Source organism: Canis lupus, chromosome 2 (genome assembly GCF_048164855.1).
Source record: "Canis lupus baileyi chromosome 2, mCanLup2.hap1, whole genome shotgun sequence".
Taxonomy (NCBI): domain Eukaryota; kingdom Metazoa; phylum Chordata; class Mammalia; order Carnivora; family Canidae; genus Canis; species Canis lupus.
In genome coordinates, this window is record NC_132839.1 from 1634187 (window position 1) to 1652216 (window position 18030).

General features: G+C 46.0%; 1 protein-coding gene across 1 annotated transcript in view; it reads left to right on the forward strand.

Moving 5' to 3' along the window:
* Positions 1-18030, forward strand: part of EPB41L4A (erythrocyte membrane protein band 4.1 like 4A) — a 180848-nt gene that overhangs the window by 18400 nt on the left and 144418 nt on the right. The gene's annotated exons all lie outside the window — the stretch shown is intronic.

The window sequence follows — 18030 nt, forward strand, 5'->3', positions numbered from 1 at the left end:
CTGTGGGGAGAGTGTTGACTCCCCACCCCCCCACTCACAGCTTTTACTGAACCATAATTGGCATATAATGTATAAGTTTAAGACCTACAGCATGATGATTTGATAAATTATATATTGCAAAATGGTTACCACGGCAGGATTCGTTAATATCTACATCAACTCACGTAATTACTGTGTTTTTTTTTTTTTTATGATAAGAACATTTAAATCTACTCTTTCAAGTATTATAGTACAGTTTTGTTAACTGTAGTCACCATGCTGTATATCAGATCCCTGGGACTTACTCATTGTAAAACTGGAAGTTTGTACCCTTGGACCAACATCTCCCTGTCTTCCCCAGTCCCCGGAAACCATGGTTCTAGAGGTTAAGCTTTTTAAAGGTTCGACGTGTCAGTGATATCAAACGGTATTTGTTTTTCTCCAACTTACCCCCCTTGGGGTAATGCTCTGAAGGCCCATCTGTGTTGTCACAAGTGTCAGGACTTCCCTCTTTTGCTTGACACAATATTCTAATACGTATATTTGTGTGTGTGCATGACTGTAAGAGTAACCATGTCTTTATCCGTTCATCCCTCCCTGACACTTGGTTATTTCCATGTCTTGGCCCTATACATAGGTTGCGGTGAGTATAGGAGTGCAGAGGTGTCTCTGACACCCAGATTGTGTTGTATTTAGAGGTTTACCCCGACGTGGGATGGCTGGATTCCATGGTAATTCTATTTTTAAGTCTTGAAGGAACACCATTTTCCGTGATGGCTGTGTCAGGATATGTTCACCAATGGTACCTCTTGTCTTTTTGATGCTCACTCTCCTAACGGTGTGAGGTGATAGTGGTTTTGATTTATGTTTCCCTGTTGATCAGTGATGTTGCACACTTTTTCATGTGCTGTTTGGCCATTTGTGTGTCTTTGGGGAAAAAGGTCTTCTCATTTTTAATTTTTTTTACATTAAAATTGTTTATTTTGCTCTTGAGTTGTATGAGTTGCTTGTATATTTTGGATGTTAACCCCTTGACGTATAGATGATTTGCACATATCTTCTCTCATTAAGTAGGTTTCCTTTTTGGCCTTTTGATGGTTTATTTTGTTTTGCGGAAACATTTTAGTGTGTATAGTCCCACTTGTTTGTTTTTGCTTCTGCTGCCTGTGTCTATCCAAAAAAATCATTGCCAACACCCATATCAAGGAGATTTTCCTCTATGTTTTCCTCTAGGACTATAATAGTTTCCAATCTTACATTTAAGCCTTTGCTCCATTTTGGGTTAATTTTTGTGAGTTAAGATTGAGGTCCAGCTTCATTCTTCTGCAGGTGATTACTTAGTTTTCCCTGTGCCATTTATTGAAAGGACTGATCTTTCCTTGAGCATTTTTGGCTCCCTTGTCAAATGTTGGGTGACCATTTGTGTGAAGTTTTACTTTTGGGCTTTTGATTCTATTCCATTGATGTATTTGTTGGTTTTTATGCCAATACCATGCTATTTTGATTACTATAGTTCTGTAGTATAGTTTGACATCAAGAAGTGTGATACCTCTGGCTTTGTTCTTCATCAGGATTGCTTTGGTTACTCAGAGGCTTTTGTGGTTCCACCCAAATTTTAGGATTATTTTTTCTATTTCTGTGAAAAATGCAATGGAATTTTAGTAGAGATTGCACTGAATCTATAGATGGTTTTGGGTAACATGATGTGTTTTAATAATCATTCTTCTGATCCATAAACACAGGATATCCTCGTTTATTTGTGTCCTCTTCAATTTCTGTCGTCCAAGTCTTAACAGTTTTCAGTGTACAGGTCTTTTAGCTCCTTGGTTAAATTTTATTCTTAGTATTTTATTCTTTTTGGTGCTATTGTGGGGTTATTTCTTTATTTTTCAGATATTCTATTGTTAGTGTATAGAAAAACAGATTTTTTGTATTTTTGTATCCTGCAATTTTACTGAATTCATTAGTTCTAACGGTTTTTTGGTGGGGTCTTTAGAATTTTATATATTTATTATCCTATAGTTCACATGCAAAGATAGTTGAACTTCTTCCTTTGTGATTTGGATGACTTTTATTTCTTTTTTTTGTTTGACTGCTCTGACTAGGACTTTCAGTACTACAGGAGTACTTAAGGAAAAGGGCTTCAGCCTTGCAGTGTTGATGTGTTGGGTGTGGGCTTGTCACTTATGGTCTTTATAATGTTGAGGTATATTCCTTTTATACCTAATTTGTTGAGGGTCTTTATCATGAAAGGATGTTGTATTTTGTCAAAGGCCTTTTGTGTATCGATAGAGATGATCATGATTTTTATTGTTCATTTTGTTAATGTGTGTGGTGGTTATTACTTTGTGTGTGTGCACATGTTGAACCTTCCTTTTCTGGGATGAATCCCACTTGAGATATGATCCTTTTAATGTGCTATTGAATTTGGTTTGCTAGTATTTTAATGAATTTTTGTGTCTATCATCATATTGATATGTCCTGTTTTTTTTTTTTTGTCCTTTCTTGTTAGTGTATAGAAAAAACAGATTTTTTTAATTTATATATTTTTGTATCTGACAACTTATGCTTATCAATGACCTTATGTGGCTTTGGTATCAGCGTAATGTTGGATTTGTAAAATGAGTTTTGGAGTGTTCCAACTTTCTAGAAGAGCTTGAGAGGGATTGGTGTTAATTCTTTTTTTTAAATGTTTGGTAGAATCACCAGAGAAACCATTTTTTCCTGGAAATTAACTTGTCTTGATTGGCATCCATCGGCTCTCGCCTTTAGGGTAACCTAAAAGAAATAGAAAGCAAGAAAGGAGATTTGACACACTTGCTTCCTATCCACTGTCTCTTTTAGCTGATTCCTGACCCCCGGGTGAGAGTCCCCTCTCCTTTCCTCTTTCACAGAATCCCTGGGCACCATTCAAGTTTCTAATCCCCTCAAGAGAAACCAAACACTCAAAAGATGTTCATTATTCTTTGAGAGATGCTTCTGCATTGTAAGATAGAATATTTAACGTTGAGTCTCAATAGCTGCATTTGAATTACTCCACTGGGTCAGAATTTTTCCAAGAATAGCCAGATGCTTGATCCACACATGCAGGATTCATCCAAGGGCCACACCCAAGGGTGGATTTTAGTCTCCATCTTCCTTACAGCTATGCAGTCATATCCTCTGCCAAATAATGACAGTTTGCTCTCTTATTTTGCAACCCTTATTTTCTAACCACCACTGGTTAGACCCTTCTAATGACATAGGAAAGTGGTGGTGACTAATTGAAAGGCCTTTTGTCTTGCTCCTTTAAATATGATTCAATTGAGGTGAAAAATGTCAGATTAAAGAACGAACTTGCTCTTCCTAACTTACTAAGAGTTTAAAGATCAAGAATGGATGTTAAATTATATCAAATACCTTTTTAAGTACCAATTGACCTTATTTATTTATTTATTTATTTATTTATTTATTTATTTTTTCAATTGACTTCTTTTAAAAAAATTTTTAATTGAATTATTATAAATTTTTAAAAATGTATTTATGGAAGAAGTCCTACTTTATTGCTTGTCATTGGATATATTACGCAAATATTTTATTCAGGATCCTAGATTGTCACCCCCTTTATAGGTAGGCTGTCCAGTTTCCGAGCACCACCCCTCCTTTGTGTGGAATTGGGGGACAAAGTACCGTTTTCACACCGTGGAGGCCCAGAGAAATGTGGCTGAGGCTCAACCAAAGTGCTGGGATTTTGAAATCTTATAAAGACTGAGAGATAGTTTAGAAAGTTTTCACTCTTTGCGTGGTTGCCAAGAGTCCAGTGCTGATACGTGTCCTGCCATAGCAGGGAGCAGTTGCGGAGATGCCAGTGGAAGCATCTTGACTTGAGGACTTGACCTTGTTCGTGGCTTCTGCAGCTTTGCCTTCCTTAGCTTTCAATCATAAGCTTTCAATCTGAAAATGTCAACTTTTTTAAATTTAAGATTTACTTGAGGGAGAGAGAATGAGAGCTCGTGAGAGTGGGGGGAGGAGAGGGAGAGGGCACTGAGCACGGAGCCTGGTATGGGGCTCGATCCCAGGACCCTGAGATCATGACCTGAGCCAAACCAAGAGTCCAACACTTAACCAATTGAACCACTCAGGCGCCCCAGTCACTTCTTAATCAACTGGTTTTACCAAACTCAGGGTTTGGTAGAATAGATTCAGGTTAAATTTCTTAATTTGGTATGAACCCTCTTAGGTACTCCTGGCTCCTTGGCTGTTGCACTGTTTTCTGGGACGAGGATTGACCTTTCCTCTAGGAAGGATGCTTTTGATGACATAACACTTCTTCAGGTAGATGATGAGTAGATTCAATTTTGACTCCTAAATTTTATGCTCCTACCTAAGATCCTAAAATAGAGAAACTTACGGCTTTCGATAAAAAAAAAAAAATAGTCTTAAACTCGAGTAGGTCAGTGCTTTGAGCAAAAGTCAGTTCAAAAGGCCTTTCTTAGGTCCCGTAAAATTATAGTAATGAATCCTAACTTGGCAAAAGTGATTGGTTCTAGATTGGGAAAGGTTCCGGGAGGCGGTTACCTCGATACCCTCATGTTAACTGCTGGAGACTGTGTCATGCCTTTGGCTGAGCCTGAGATCAAAGTCTGGGTTCGTTTGGGAAATGCTGCCCATAGTCAGAGTGGTTGGGTTTCCTCTGAGATCAGGCAGACGGTCTTGTCAGGCAGTTTGCTGCCGTAAGATCTCTTCCTTTACAGACTAGGAGGTAGGAGTGATTAGGCGTGAATGCTTCTCTCTTCCCCTTAATTATGGGGAGACTCCTGGTGATGATCGCACCGTGTTGTTCCAGACTCACCACCCCCCTGTTCTTTGCTGGCATTTCTTCAGTCTGGCCTTTTGTTTCATTAAAACCTGTCCTTATGAAAGAAAGCTCATTTCAGACCTCCACGCCTTTTTCCAAAATATTTTGAGATTATTTCCCAACTTTATTTGTTAATTATTTGGGATACAAGGCCTTGTTTTATAATAAAGACATTCTAGGGGCACCTGGGTGGCTCCACGGGTTAAGCATCTTCCTTCGGCTCGAATCATGGTCTCGGGGTCCTCAGATCCAGCCCGACATCAGAGTTCCTGGTCAGTGGGGAGTCTGCTTCTCCCTCTCCCTCTGCCGCTCCCCCTGCTTGTGCGCGTGCTCTCTCTTTCTATTTAACAAATAATAAAATCTTTAAAAGACATTTTAAGGTGTTCATAATATGTAGGGAACATTTTAACACTGCTGTTTTACAGTTTTTGTTACATAAAGGAAATGCTTATACACTTCTTACTAATTTTAAGAGTAAAATTGTGAATATTTGAGGGGAAATGTAAATGTGCCTTTGCCTTCCTCACGATCCACTGAAAGCTGGTAAGTGGCTTTGGCTTCCCCAGTTGCTGGTCACTCAGAGCGAGTGTCTACACTGGTTCGGTGCTGGCCATGGTGCTCCGCCGTCTTTGAAACCTGTTCATATACCCGTACCCCTGTGTAGTCCTGCGCACAGCCAAGTCGCAGGAGAACAGGTAAGGGTTTACAGGAGGCCCATCGCAGTGGAATGGTTTAGACTCAGTCCCAGATGTAAAAATAGTGCTGGTCAGAATTAGACTTAAGAAAACCCTTTATGGGCAGCCCTGGTGGCGCAGCAGTTTAGCACCGATTGCAGCCCAGGGCATGACCCCGGGGGTCCCAGGCTCGAGTCCCACGTGGGGCTCCCTGCATGGAGCCTGCTTCTCCCTCTGCCTGTGTCTCTGACCCTCTCTCTCTATGAATAAATAAAAAAAGAAAGAAAAGAAAACCCTTTAGGAAGGCTCCCCCACAGAAACTGCCCTCCTGGCCATTAGACACAACCCATGTTTCCTCTTGATGGAATCCTTACTCTATATTCTAGGAGTATCAGATAAAGAAGGAGGTTTATGTTTAGAGGCTCTTGTGTTGCGCAAAAAATGCACTTGAACCACTAGCATCAAACTCTGTGTTTGAACACGTACCTAAGAGAGGCACCCGGGAAACGGGACAGAGAGAATAGGAGTGGCCCGTGACACTTCCTGCCCTGTGTCCGACTATCTCGCGGATTGCTCAGGCTCAGTTGGCATCAAATATCCTACATCTCCGGCCTGGACAAGCTGGCATTCTCAGGGTGGCTGAAATTTTTGCACAGCTCAGCTTCTACAGCCGTGAAGGGCAACAGACTTCATGTTCAGCGGGACGCGAGGCAGAAGACAGCATGGCTTGTCACATGGAGCTTGTGGAACATCAGAATGGGCTGTAGATGCTCCATCCCTGCAGAGCTTTCTTTTTTTTTTTTTTCCCCTCTTTTTTCCCCTTTTTCTCTTTTTTTTTCTTTAACTTTATTATTTTTTTATTTTTATAAATTTACTTTTTTTTGGTGTTCAATTTGCCAACATATAGAATAACCCCCAGTGCTCATCCCGTCAAGTGCCCCCCTCAGTGCCCGTCACCCAGTCACCCCCACCCTCGCCCTCCTCCCCTTCCACCACCCCTAGTCCATTTCCCAGAGTCAGGAGTCTCTCATGTTCTGTCTCCCTTTCTGATATTTCCCACACATTTTTTCTTCTGGAGAGCTTTCCATCCAGGTTAGGCTTTCGCCTTTCCATGCCAGAATCTGTTTCTCCCTGCGGACGGGGTGCGTGGGTTCTCCCGTCTGGAGGAGTTTTAAGTCCTTGCGGGTAGAAAGTGAAGATTACCAAGGTTTTTGTTACGGTTTTGGACGTGGTAGCTGTGCATCCCGAGTCCAAGTGCGCGCTGAGCCGCCGAGGAATTCTTGTCCTAGATGCGCGGTGGGGTCACGTCCTTGTGTTCGCCTGGAGAATCGCATATATTATAACACAGAAGGTGGGTCGTTAGCCCCGGGGCTTCATTTCCAGGGTGTATGAAGATGCTCGTCTAAAAGACACTCCGGAGGGTCGTGGGCATTTAGATTTAAGCATTTTGGCAGCTTTCTCTGAAGATGCGCAAGAGGAGAGAGGCGGCAGCCGCAGAGGACGTGGCCATCCAGGCAGCAGTGGGGCTTGCTGGCCGGTCCCGCGGGTGGGACACTGGCAGCTGCTGACCGTCAGGAAGGCTGCGTCGCCGCAATCGTACCTTTACGTTGGCTTCCTTGGCTTGGCGGCACGCTCTGCAGACCCTCCGGGTTTTGCCCGTGCCAGGACTTACTGCTGGGCTGTGGCCGTGGCCTGGAGGCAGCACAGCTTGTTCAGCCTTTGACCTGCTGAAGGGCATCCGGGCTCACAGTTGGGGCTGATGAATAAAGCTGCCACGAACCCTTGGGTGAGCTTTATGCGTGAGGATGCAATTTCACTTCTCTGGGATAAATGCTGAAGCGTGAGCCGCAGCTGTTGGCACTTCGTGCTGGAGGGGCGCTTTGCTGTGGCCCCGCGTGTGCGCTCCAGGGGGAGCGTGGGCCCCGGGGCTTCCACGACCGGGACCTGCCGAGGCCATGGCCATGCGTGATCCGCCCCCCTCCCGCCCCCTCCACTCGCTGTCCTTAGCCCCATGGGTCTATCATCTCCTGATTGCACCCTTCCTGTTTGTCTTGCTTTGGGGTCTTTGCACCTGTAGTTCCTGGTGCTGGAGCGTCCCCTCCCGTCGCGGCCGAGGTGCTCGGCGAGCTCCTCTCCTGGGGCCTCACCGCCCGTTCTGCTGGCCCCTCCCTACCCACCCGCTGACCCCTTCCCTCCCTACCCACTGACCCCCTCCCGTCCCTACCACTGACCCTTCCCTCCCCACCGCTGACCCCCTTCCCTCCCAACCCGCCGACCCCCTTTCCTCCCCACCGCTGACCAGAGCAGCCAGCACCCACCACTCCCGGGGCAGAGGCAGTGAGGAGCGAGAGAAGCGGGGTTCAGGGGCTCTAGGCCCTGGTACCGCATGGCGGGGGCTAGTGGTTACAGATTCTTGGGCCTGTCAGCTGTTCTATGTCCTGTCCTGCAGACGTGGACTTTGTCCATGCAGGGTAGCTCCTCGTCGAGCACGCTATCTTAGCCTGTGTCCCTTTCCCCAAGGGGGGCTGTTTGTAGCAGGCCCTTCGCTAATGAACAGGCCTTCTGTTGATTTTAAAAGAACAAACATTATATGGTCTCATTCATTTGGGGAATATAAAAAATAGTGAAAGGGAATAAAGGGGAAAGGAGAAAAAATGAGTAGGAAATATCAGAGAGGGAGACAGAACATGAGAGACTCCTAACTCTGGGAAACGGACTAGGGGTGGTGGAAGGGGAGGTGGGCAGGGGGTGGGGGGGAATGGGTGACGGGCACTGAGAGGGGCACTGGATGGGATGAGCACTGAGTGTTATGCTATATGTTGGCAAATTGAACTCCAATAAAAAATAAATTTATTAAAAAATAAAACCGTGATGTTTAAGGTGCTAGTAAGCAGGAGTGTGACCTCCTGGTGACGGCTCGTAGTGCTGAGTCACGGCCGCCAGGGCGTCAGTAGGTCTCACCCACTGCTAAGCTTTGTTCAAAGTCAAGGTTGCCTGAATCACAGAGACTATAAGGGCTGGGGGCCTTGTCTGTTTTATTGACTCCATTTAAAATAGTGCTTAGAGCATGGTCGGTGTCGCATGAACAAAAAAACCATTTCTGACAGGCAAAAAAAAAAAAAAAAAAAAATCTGTGTTCCAGACAACCAGCTTACAGACTTTTGGAACATAACTCCCTTTTTAATTGAGGATTGGTGACTTGAAAACTCAGTCTTTTTCTAAGATCCATGAATATTTGTATTTAACGTAGATCAAGCTGACGGATGGTTGATGAGCATGGTCTACAAATATGGTAAGATGAGCACGTCCATTCCATCTGTGTGCTTACAAATGCTACGAAAGTGAGACTTTTTTTTAAACCATTATTCTTAAAAATTCAAGAAAGAAAAAAAATTCAAGAAAGATCTATAATGCTATTAACAGATTAGAGCTTTGGAGTAACTCCTGAAAGATGGACATGGTACCAGGTTTGCAGAGAAACAAACGTGGTGGGCAGCCCCGGAGCCTCAGTGGTGAGCACCTGCCTTCAGCCCAGGGTGTGATCCTGGAGACCTGGGATCGAGTCCCGCATCAGGCTCCCAGCATGGAGCCTGCTTCTCCCTCGGCCTGTGTCTTGCCTCCCCCGCCGCCGCCCTCTGTGTCTGTCATGAATAAATAAATTAAATCTTAAAAAAAAAAAAAAAAAGCAGACGAGGTTAAGGCAGGAACAGAGGTAAACACGGTTCTGGAGACCACCAGCCCAGAGTTGGCAGGGCAGAGCAGGCCGGGGCGTGGGGTGTTCCTCAGGACTGGAGGCCCGGCCACCGGGGTGAGCTCACGGGGACGACAGGCGGTGCCGGCCGTGGGCCCAGGTGCCAGGTGCTTGGGCTCCAGGTGCCGTGGGCCCAGGTGCCGGGTGCAGTGGGCCCAGTGCTGTGGAGAAAGGCCAAGTCCAGAGCTGGGTGGGTCTGGAGAGGAAGGCGGGGTCCGCGGGGCACCTTTATGCGGGTGCCAGGAGGGTGGGGGAGCTTTCTGAGGGGGCTGACGGGGCTGCTGAAGACACTTGTGGCTTCAGCAGGTCTCAGACACTCTGCCGGGAAGGGAAATCGAGGTGCTGTGCTGGACAGAGGCGGCTTCGGCGGCGGTCTGTGCGGCGGTCTAGCACTTGGATGGCGGGGGTTGGGAGGCCGGGAAGGGGTGGCTGTGGGGGGACACTGGGGACCCACAGGTGCCTTTAGCTCGCCGCCTGCAGCCGTCGGCCCACGCGGGAGCTGGAGGAGAGACCTCGAAGGTGGCGCTGGGTGAGACGGCGGAACCGAGCCTGTGGGTGTGGGCCTGGAGGCAGCAGGTGGCCCAGCGGGAACCCGGGGGGCGATGGCACTCACAGGGTGCACTGTGGATGGACGGCGAGCGGCAGTGGCTGGCGGGGCCGCAGTCCAGAGAGGGCGAGGCTCCCTCCGGCCGGTGCAGCCAGACGGGCTGGCGCGGCTCGGGGGGGCTCGCAGCTCCCCGGGTGTCCTTGGGGGAGCAGGTGCCGTGGCGAGGAGGCGTCGGGCCTGGGCTCAGGGGGAGGCAGGAGGTTGTGACGCCAGAGGCTGGAGCACCCACCATCTCTTTCGGGGGGGAGGAAAGAGCATGTCATTGGAGATGGATAGATACAGGTCATCTGTCCGTCTGCGCGTCCGTCCGTGTGTCCATCTGTCACCTATCTATGTATCCATCTGTGTGTCATCTATGTATCTATATGTATCTGTGTGTCTATCCGTGTGTCTATCCGCCCGTCCTCTATCCACATGTCTTTCTATACACGTCGTTGGAGGTAGGTGTATGTTATGGGCCATACGTACATGCACCTACACGCACACACGGGCTGGAAAGAGAGAACCTGTCACTGGACATAAGCTGGTGACAGAGGGAACGACAGATGGGGCAGGAAGCGGCGTCAGGTATACTGTGGAAGGAGTGATCTCAGGTGAGCTGCACCAGGTGAAGACTCAAGGCGGGGATGCGTGGGAACTGTTGTACAAGCAGAGGCAGAGACGAGACCGGTTTGAAGACTTGACGTGAAAAGGCCAGTCTGTTTTCAAAGCCCATGTGTCCTCTCTTCCGAGGTAATACCGAGTGATAATAGGATCAGCAACAGACTTAAACGCTACAGGAAAGATCCGTTATTTCTTCGTTGCTTCTGAATCCTCTCGTACTCTAAGCTTTATGAGCTGTTTCCCCCCAAACAGTCTCTGTACAGACCCATTTGGGCTTAAGCGCGGTTGTCAAAATTCTCCTTTTATAAATGACGGTATTAGGCCGTGTGCTCTGTGTTCGTGTAAGGGCAAGAGCCGCCGCCTCTGCGCGGGGAAGGTGGCGTTCGGCTGGACGCACCTGGAGAACCGGGCGCGGTGGTCGTGGTTTGCGAGACTCCACTTGAGAGCTCAGCGCGGTCCTGAGACGTGAACGTGCCGTGCGGCCTTGGCCTCTCCCCTTTTCCTGCGTGTCTGGGAACGTGCGCGGGGGTTTTCATCATTAGCGGAGGCGCCTGTACGCGGCCCATGGGCTCGTGAAGATGGGAAGGCCCTGCCTGTGGTGCGCGTCTATGCCGACCCCGAGTGGGAGGCGGTGCCTTCCCGGGACGAGCTGGCAGTGCAGCGGCGGAGCCGCGGCCTGGACCTTCCAGAGAAGGGGCGTCCTGGGGTGTCGGGAGGGGCCTGCAGGTGCACGGTGGGCAGGGGAGGACGGGTGGGCTGCTTACACAGACGCGGCCGGAGCCCGGACCGTCTCAAGGACGCGAGCTTTCACAGGGTCTTAGGCAGGACACGTGCTACCGAGGCCTTATTTTGTTCCTGCTCCACCTAGAGATGCAAGAGGCGGCTCCGGAGCTCACGAGGTACCGGCCGGGGTGTCCCCAGTGCCGGGTCCCTGTCGCTACAGCCACCTCCTGCCTGGGGCCTGGGGCGCGGCCTGTGGGAGCACCTCAACACTTGAGCTCTGGCCATTGGGGGGACAGGGTTGGGGGAGGAGGGATTGGGGTGGGATGCTTGTTCCGCAGCCTCCTGTCAGGTGGCCCGTTCCCATTCACCCTCTGGCCCTGGCATGGCCTTCCGCCCCTTGCGCCCCATTGCCGCTGACCCCAGGGCACTGACCTGGGCGCCGTACCTGCTGGCCCGTTGGGCCACCCCCTGGAGTCCACTCCCTGATCAAGCCCTCTTACTCACTCTGGGCAGCATTGGTTTCCTGCTGAGACCTGACTGGTGACTCTTCTTTTTATAAAAATGATGAGGCGAATGACAAAAAAGGACAATTACAGCACAGTGGGTCAAAGGAGCAGGCGAAGGCACGCAGTGGCCCGTAGGGTAGTGGCTGCAGTTTCCGGAGCCCCCGTGGGGTCCCGGGACGCAGCTTCCCTGAGACATGTTCTTGCCCTTGGTCCGTCTCTCCCGGGACCTTGGGGTCCGTCTCCCAGCCATGGTCACCTTGGTTGCATTCTCCATCTGCAATCCAGGTTTTATTTATTTTTTTTATTTACTTTTATTTTTTTTGTCAAGGTATGTTGAGGTATGTTCTTTTTTTTAAAATAATAAATTTATTTTTTTTTGGTGTTCAATTTGCCAACATACAGAATAACACCCAGTGCTCATCCCGCCAAGTGCCCCCCTCAGTGCCCGTCACCCAGTCACCCCCACCCCCCGCCCTCCCCTTCCACCACCCCTATGCAGTCCAGGTTTTAAACTTGCAGTTTCCTTCTTTCCAGAACAATGCTTTTGCTGTTGTTGTTGAATAAATGGGGAGATAAAGGGCAGAATGTTTGCCTTGTGCTTTGTCCTGTCGGCAGTTATTAGGCTGAACGTTTGGAAATGATGTCAAAATCAAAGCCTTAGGAGAAAAGCATAAGGCAGACCCTCAGTCGAGGGACATCTCTCAGCTCAGTACTTCTTACATGTGAAGGTCGTCAAGAATTTTAAGAATTAAAAAACCCACTTTTACCCAGACTAAGAGTCAACAGAAATCCAGTGCATTTGTGAAAGTAATTATCAGAGAAAATGAGAGGATCTGATTCTCATTTCTCAAAATAAGTGTTTTATTATGTTGACATTTTTTTCTTTGTCCATAAGCCAGCCCATCCTAGTGAACTGGTTTGAATTCTGGGGAAAGTCTGAGAAACTGTCCGAGACCAGACCGGAGGCTAAGGAAATGCAGCGACTAAATGCAATACGGGATCGAGCATAGGGTCCTCCCGTTGGGGAAGAACTGGTGAAATCCTAATGAAATGTGTAAGTTTGGTCAGTGATGTGCCAGTGTTGCTGGCCCTTGTCCCTTCAGGGGTCACTAAGGTGCCACAGCGATGTCGGACCTCTGCGGTAGACGGAACTGGTGCTGGATTTGGGAACTCTTCCCTCTGCCACTTTTCTGTAAACTGTGAAAACTATTAAAAAATGTGTATTTAAAATTTAAAAAGACTCAAGCCCTTAATATCTAGGTAAATCGGTATTAAATCAGAAATACTTTATTAAAACATTTACATGCTTTTCTTGTTTTCTGTAATGCTTGAGGAATGTTCTACGCTATTTGAAGAAGATAAAATTTAAAAAAAAAATGAAGAAGATAAAATTTAGGCCCAAAGTGAAACAAAATCTGCACAATTCAGGCCTATTGAGATCCTCTGTTTTTCTGTGGAAATACAGTAATGAAGACAGACAAGGTTCTTTACATTAAGAAAGAGGAATCTTTTGTTTTTTTTCTGGCTATTTACCTTAATTCTTTATTTCAGATTTATTTTACTCACATTAGATTCTAAGAGTTCTACGAATGTAAGCATGTATGTATTAAATTACATTTAACCTCGTATATACATATTGCATATTTATTTTGCAGTTTATGTTCTATTTAAGAGGTGGAGCTAGGGATGCCTGGGTGGCTCAGCGGTTGAGCACCTGCCCCTGGCTCAGGGCGTGATCCACGGTCTCAGGATCGAGTCCCACATCGGGCTCCCTGCCTGGAGCCTGCTTCTCCCTCTGCCTGTGCCTCTGCCTTTCTCTCTGTATCTTTCATGAATAAATAAATAAGTTAAAAAAAAAAGAGATGGAGCTAGACTTAGAGGCTGTGATCTTAGATACAGGTGGGAATTATGAATTGGGAGATAGTACAGATTTATTTGCTGCAGTTAAGCCAGTACAAAAAGTAGTTAAAGTCTGGTGAGAGAATGTTAAGGTGTTCTTTCAGAGTTGGGATTTAGACAGAAAGCCTTCTTAAGAAACCAGCTACAAGGGCACCTGGGTGGCACGGTCGGTTAAGCATCCTGCTCTTGGTTTCCACTTGGGTTATAAGCTCGGCCAGGTCTGTGGGCTGGAGCCCCAAGGCAGGTGCTGTGCTCAGCAAGGGGTCTACTTGAGGATTTTCTCTCTCCCTGCCCTCTGCACACCCCCCATCCCGGCTCTCTTTCTCTGAAATAAATAAGTAAATCTTCTTTAAAAAAAAAAAAAAAAAAGAAATCAGGTAATTTTATCAGACGTAGTAATTTAGGGAAGAACCTGCACACCTATGGTATGCAAGAAAGTGGCCCCCATTCCTGCTTTGAGTTTCTCAGATTGCCTTACTTTTAGTAAGAATGTGCTCATATCATGATATATATCCTATAGGACTTTGGGAATAATGCCAGTATTACTGGTAAAAAATTAAACAGTATTAGCAATTCCAGATCAATATAATAAAATGGGAAGGGAAGCATAAATGTAATATGAACACCATAAATGCTCTACATAGAATAAATGTGCATAAGAATATTGGCACATTTCCTGAGCTCCTGCTGAGTTTTTTTTGAAAAGTAAATTTCATTATCGAATACTTTTTGAGAGTCCTACTCTGAAAATTCAGAGGCACATACCATTGAAACCAGTTAGGCTAGGTGAAGTGAAACATTAACGTGCAATTTTAATTGAAATGGCTGAATGTGCATCAGCTTCATTATATAACAGTTTAATTTTGAACTGTAAACTTTTAAAATCTTAGACGATAAGAATAATCAAAGATACAGAAAAAGCCATTTAGTGCTCTTAAAGAGCTTCCTAAGCCATTAGATCAGATTTGGGATGAGCCCTCAGACTTGGTATCATTTTACCACATTTATTATTTTAAAAATGATGAGTTGTCTTAGGAGGGTGATGTTTTGAAGAGTGGGTAAAGACCATTGTTAATGATTAGGGAACTTGCGTGTCGCAGACTGATCTGTCGTCCCCCAAGGTTCAATTATGAGCAATGTTGACATTAACATTGGCAAACCGAGGTCAATGTTTTGGTTGACTTTTAAAATTAATGGTCTGTTTGTTTTATAAATCTAAAACAGGATCCTTAGTCTAATGTTAGGCTAGCCTGTTTGGTTTATTATTGCCAACAAGCCAAGAATTCAAATTAGTTTCAAATTAGTTTCCTATGATGGGTTGGCTTGTCAGCAAAGAAAAAAAAAGTCCCACATAATAAAACATTTTAAGAATCAGATCCTCTTATTTTCTCTGGTAATTAGTTTTACAAATGTATTGGATTTCTGTTGGCTTTGTAGTCTGGATAAAAGTGGGTACGTTTAAGTAATTATAGCGTTTAAGTGGATGTTTTGAGATTTGAAACATGGCATGTTAGGATGGAAAGTGAAGATGCTGTATCATGAGCCTTCAGGATGACTTTGAAGGAGTGGATGATGCATGGCATTTAAAATAAACTCATCAAGTCTTTCATGGACAGTTTTCCTACTAATCCCTGAAACTCAAGCAAGGAGTAAGTTGTTTCAAATTAAAAACTTGATAAGTTATTCCAGCCACAGTAAGATTAGAGAATATAAGCAAGTGGAAGCTTTTAGTATTGCCTGTGTTAGATGATTGGATACTTCTGGCGATGCAGGAGAAAGGAAGTTTCTCTAAGCAAGCACTCAATTGAAAATTTGGCGAATTATCTAATGTTTTTATTTTTTTTAAACTTCTCTTGGGTGTTATTCTATATGTTGGCAAATTGAACACCAATAAAAAATAAATTTATAAAAAAATAAAAATAAAAAAAACTTCTGTTGGGGATCCCTGGGTGGCGCAGCGGTTTGGCGCCTGCTTTGGCCCAGGGCGTGATCCTGGAGACCCGGGATCGAATCCCACGTCGGGCTCCTGGTGCATGGAGCCTGCTTCTCCCTCTGCCTATGTCTCTGCCCCTCTCTCTCTCTCTCTCTGTGTGTGTGACTATCATAAATAAAAAAACAAAAAAAAAACAAAAAAAATAAAAACTTCTGTTGGATCACCGACCCATTAGAGAACCCTCCCCCAAAAAACCAAAAAAACAAAACCCCCCCAAAACAAGACACTCTAGATTCTCTCCTAATACATATTAATAAATCTTTTAAAAACCTTTTATTGATATATAACCTATAGTAAAACGCGTAGTTGTTAAGTACGCGGCTGGATGAATTTTTACATCTACATAAAAGTATGGAAACACCATCCAGAACAAGACAGAGTATTGTCAGTGCCCCAGGAGGCCCCTGTGTCTCTGCAAACAATACCTCCCTCCCTTCCACTCAACTCACCCGCCTGGAGGGAAACCAGGATGCTGACCTTTAGTGCTGGACACTAATTTAGCCTATTTATGATGTTGTATAAATGGAATAATACAACACGTATTCTTCTGCCTCTGACTTCTTCGGCTTAGCACAGTGCTTTGGCCTTCTTTCATGTTATTACGTATAGCAGAAGTGCTTTTTTTTTTTTTGTCCTATCTGTGTGATATTCCGTTGTATGAATATAGTACAGTTCATCCACTCCACTGGTGATGCACCGTGTTTAGCTAATATAATTAAAGATATTCTGAGCCCGCTCCTAGCATTCTGAGCAGCTCTTTTCGTGGATGTATGCCCTCGTTTCTCTTACGTGTATGGCTAGACGTAGGATTGCTGCATCGTTGGGTGCACGTGTGTTTCGTTTTAGACGATATTGCCAGACACTTGTCCAAAGCAGTTGCACCAGTTTACTCTCCAGTAAGCAATATGTGAGAATTCCAGTTGCTTCACATCCTTGCTAACACTTGGTATCATCAGTCTTTTAAAATTTTACTATTCTGTTGGGGGACCTATTTTTTGTTTTTGTTTGTTTGTTTTTTACCCCCATATGATTGCAGGGGCATTTACGTTCTAATGACTAACTGTGGACTCCCATCAGGACATCCGATTAAGAACCTGATTGCAGAAAAAAAAAAAAAAAGTAAAAAAAATAAAAAGAACCTAATTGCCGGGTGACCATTATTGTATTTGCCTCTGGGTGAAATGATCTTGTCTAATTTATTCACAATTCCATAGCAATATTCTGTGACCTAGACACTAAACTGTAAAGTTAATCGTTTTTGGATTAACGGTCAGTCCTTCTTGAAAAAGACGGAGCAAGGAAAAGGGAAGAAAAATAAATGATGTGGAAATGTGTGTGCGCGTGTGCATGCATGCATGTGCATTTGTGTAAGTCAGGTATGAACAGCGAGGCCACGTCGCTCCTGAACGGAAAGGCTCCAGTGTACTCCGTGTGCCTCCAGTGGCTGACCAGTCCTCTGGGGAAGGCTGTCCCTGGACACCGAGCCCGTTACTGACTGGGGCCAGCTTAGCCTTCGTGGTGAGATCCGCACGGAGCCTCTGCCACTGCCGCGTGGTCGCTTCTACTCGAAGTCTGTTGAGGAAGCTCCGGAGTAGCTGGTGAGAGACGCTGACACCCGCAGGTTGATCGTATTGCTCACTTGCTTATTGAGAGGCCCTTCTGCATCGCAAGGCCTTTGGGGTACATTCACGTAGAACAAAAAGATTTTCCACACGCTATGCTCACTTTGAAAGCTCAGTCGATACGCACCCCTCCTAGGTCTGCTGGTGCCCTTCCTTCCCTGTTTTTTTCATCAAGTCCTTGACTGCCCGGGTTAACATTAGCCTTTGCCCATGACCCTATAGATGCGTAGTTCTGGCCACTTCTCAATATGGGTGGTGGTGGGTGGGGGGACAGGCACACGTACTGGTTGTCAGCTGGATGATGTCCCTTCATGGAGTATTTCAGGGATGCTCTTTATTGGGGATGTCAGGCTGTAGGAGTCCACTTTTGCTTGGTGCACAGATAACATGCAGACCATGTCTAACCCGGGCCCACGTTTCCCTCTCAGGCAGCTGGTCATAAGGAGCTCTCCATGAAGCTGTAGGTGTGGTAACGCGGTAGCGGGAGGTACTGGAGGTCCCTGGGCCATCTGCTCACGCAGCTTCTTGGGCCCTGTACATAGGCTTGAGTCTGATCTTTTTCATACCATCATCTTTTGGTAGTAGATTGCTTCTGCATGTGCCCAGCCTTACGTCCGTGTGTGTGTGAGATAACACTCAGATTACTGCAGGCAGCTCCGGTCACAACCTTTAATCAGGGTCTGCAAGGCCTAGTGGCAATCCAGAACGGTTGTCTTTGTTCCAGAACCTGAGAGTTATGTGCTGTGATTCTCTGGGTCCTGTTGGATTCCAAGAATTGGATTCGCTGCATCCTGAGACCCAAATGGCATAGCAGTTCCTGCTGCAGAGCCATCCCT